Below are 3,403 nucleotides of genomic sequence, written 5' to 3' on the forward strand. Positions count from 1 at the left end.
TAGGTTGTAGGTAATAGTGACTTGGGAGTCGGGTTGCCAGATAAAATACAAGGCATCCAGTTTAATTTGACTTAAGAGAAACAGTAATTTATTTATTTATTTTTTTAGTGGACGTATGAACTGTGCTGTCTTTTTATATTTCCTTTTGTGAAATCCTCGCAACTCTGATTGGGGTGTCATCAACATTTAGATAGTAACTCTTTGTAACCACTTTATTGAGACATATATCAGACAGTTTACCCATTTCAAGTATATGTGCAAGGATGTGAAGTGTACGCACAAGTGATGCAGCCACCTCCACGATTCTAGAATAATTTCATCTCCTCCCAACAAACCCCTGTCTCATGTAGCTGTCTACCGCTAATCCTTCATCCTCTGACCCTTCCTCACTCCAGCCCTATGCAACCACTAATCTACTTTCTGTTTCTATTTACCTGTTTTGGACAATTCATGTAAATGGAATCATATGGTGGGTAGATTTGTTTGCCATCGGCTCCTGTCACTTAGCTTAATCCACATGATAATATGTAGCAATACTTCATACCTTTCTATGGCCCAGTAGTATTTATGGATATACCAGCTTTGTTAACCTCTTTATCCAGCTTTGGACATTTGGGTCATTTCTACCTATTGCCTATGATGAATAATGCTGCTAAGAATCTTTACATAGAGGGGCTGCACGTGGCCTTATGGGCTGAGAAGAAAAGCCAAGGTGATCGCAGTAATGAATGCTGTGGAAGAAAACCAGGGGTCTGGCTAGTCTCAGAAGGTGGAGGAGGCCAGTCCTCCTGCAATGCAGCAGCCCACCAACCCTGCATCCCCCACTGTGGCCACCACACCTGAGCCCGTGGGGGCAGATGCTGGGGACAAGAACACCACCAAAGCAGCCAACGATGAGCTGGCCTACGAGGACGGCCGGGGCTTTGGCACTGGGGAGCTGGTGTGGGGGAAACGTCGGGGCTTCTCCTGGTGGCCAGGCCGCATTGTGTCTTGGTGGATGACAGGCCGGAGCTGAGGAGCTGAAGGCACCCGCTGGGTCATGTGGTTTGGAGATGGCAAGTTCTTGATGGTGTGTGTTGAGAGAAGTTGATGCCGCTGAGCTCCTTCTGCAGTGCTTTCCACCAGGCCACATACAACAAGCAGCCCATGTACCGCAAAGCCATCTATGAAGTCCTGCAGGTGGCCTGTAGCCATGCGGGGAAGTTGTTCCCAGCGTGCCACGACAGCGATGAGAGCGACACTGCCAAGTCCGTGGAGGTGCAGAACAAACAGATGATCGAGTGGTCTCTCGGAGGGTTCCAGCCTTCTGGCCCCAAGGGCCTGAAGCCACCCAAGAAGAAGAACCCCTACAAAGAAGTTTACACAGACATGTGGGTCGAACCTGAGGCAGCTGCCTATGCACCACCCCCCCAGCCAAAAAGCCCCGAAAGAGTACGACTGAGAAGCCTAAGATCATTGATGAACGCACAAGAGAGCAGCTGGTGTACAAAGTGCGGCAGAAGTGCCAGAACATCGAGGACATTTGCATCTCTTGTGGGAGCCTCAACGTTACCCTGGAACACCCTCTCTTTGTTGGAGAAATGTGCCAAAACTGTAAGAACTGCTTCCTGGAGTGTGCATACGTATCACCATGATGATGACAGCTACCAGTCCTACCACACCATTTGCTGTGGGGGGTGGGGGCAAGGTGCTCATGTGTGGGAACAATAACTGCTGCAGGAGGTGTTTTTGTGTGGAGGGTGTGGATCTCTTATTGGGGCTGGGGGCCACCTGGCAGCCATCAAGGAGGACCCCCGGAACTGCTACATGTGTGGGCACAAGGGCACTTACGGGCTACTGCGGCAGCGGGACGACTGGCCCTCATGGCTCCAGATGTTCTTCACCAACAGCCACGACCAGGAATTTGACCCTATGAAGGTTTACCTGCCTGTCCCAGCTGAGAAGAGGAAGCCATCCGGGTGCTGTCTCTATTTTATGGAATTGCTACAGGGCTTCTGGTGCTGAAGGATTTGGGGATTCAGGTGGACTGCTACATCGCCTCCGAGGTGTGCAAGGACTCCATCACGGTGGGGAAGATCATGTATGTTGGGGACGTCTGCAGCGTCACGCAGAAGCATATCCAGGAGTGGGGCCCATTGGATCTGGTGATTGGGGGCAGTCCTTGCAATGGTCTCTCCATCATCAATCCTGCCCATAAAGGACTCTACGAGGGCACTGGCCGGCTCTTCTTTGAGTTCTCCACCTGCTGCATGATGCGCCGCCCAAGGAGGGAGATGACCGCCCCTTCTTCCGGCTCTTTGAGAATGTGGTGGCCATGGGCATTAGTGACAAGAGGGACATCTCGCGAATTCTCGAGTCCAACCCTATGATGATTAATGCCAAAGAAGTGTCAGCTGCACACAGGGCCCACTACTTCTGGGGGAACCTTCCTGGTATGAACAGGAGGCCATTGGCATCCACTGTGAATGATAAGCTGGAGCTGCAGGAGTGTCTGGAGCACGGCTGGATAGCCAAGTTCAGCAAAGTGAGGACCATTACTACTAGGTCGAACTCCATAAAGCAGGGCAAAGACCAGCATGTCCCCGTCTTCATGAATGAGAAAGAGGACATCTTACGGTGCACTAAAATGGAAAGGGTGTTTGGCTTCCCTGTCCACTATACTGATGTCTCCAACATGAGCCACTTGGCGACGCAGAGACTGCTGGGCCGTCGTGGAGCGTGCCGGTCATCCGCCACCTCTTCGCTCTGCTGAAGGAATGTTTTGTTTGTGTGTAAGGGACATGAGGGCAGACTGAGGTAGTGACACAAAGTTAAACAAGAAAACACAAAACACAGCAAAACACTGACAACATGAAGATGGAGAGAAGTATCCGCACGCAGAAGAGAAAAAGGAAATTTAAAACAAAACCAGAGGCGGAAGTACCAGAGGGCTTTGCCTTGCACAAAGGGTTGCACATCATCTCCTGATTTTTCAATGTTAATCTTCAGTCCTTTTTAAAAACAAAACCAAGGTCCCTCCTGTCTCCCCCTCCCCTTTTTGTAGGTAAAACCTTTTGTTTTCTACTCTTTTCAGAGGGGTTTCTGTTTGGATTTTTGTTTCTTGCTGTGATTGAAACAAAGAGGGTTTATTGCAGCAAAAACCAGTAACAGGACATAGCAACAATACCTTGCAGAGGAAGGACAGGAGGGAAAAAAAAGGAAATTCTACAGAAATCTATATATTGGAGTTTTTTTCTAACTATGTATGTTTTGTTGTCTTCTCTAGCCTGATCAGATAGGAGCACAAGCAGGGGGTGGAAAATAGTGACGCTCAGCAGCAGACTTTCCTTCCAGCCGCTGAGCTCTCTTGCCAGCACCATTCCTGGTCATGCAGAACAGAGCCCAATGAGCAGCAGGGAGACAC

General features: G+C 49.7%; 1 pseudogene; it reads left to right on the forward strand.

Annotated features, from left to right (window-relative positions):
- The first annotated feature begins 315 nt into the window (after positions 1–315).
- LOC119879382 lies at positions 316–3,390 on the forward strand (annotated as a pseudogene).
- Positions 3,391–3,403: the final 13 nt, after the last annotated feature.

The sequence above is a fragment of the Canis lupus genome, unplaced genomic scaffold, assembly GCF_011100685.1.
Source record: "Canis lupus familiaris isolate Mischka breed German Shepherd unplaced genomic scaffold, alternate assembly UU_Cfam_GSD_1.0 chrUn_S712H875, whole genome shotgun sequence".
Classification (NCBI taxonomy): domain Eukaryota; kingdom Metazoa; phylum Chordata; class Mammalia; order Carnivora; family Canidae; genus Canis; species Canis lupus.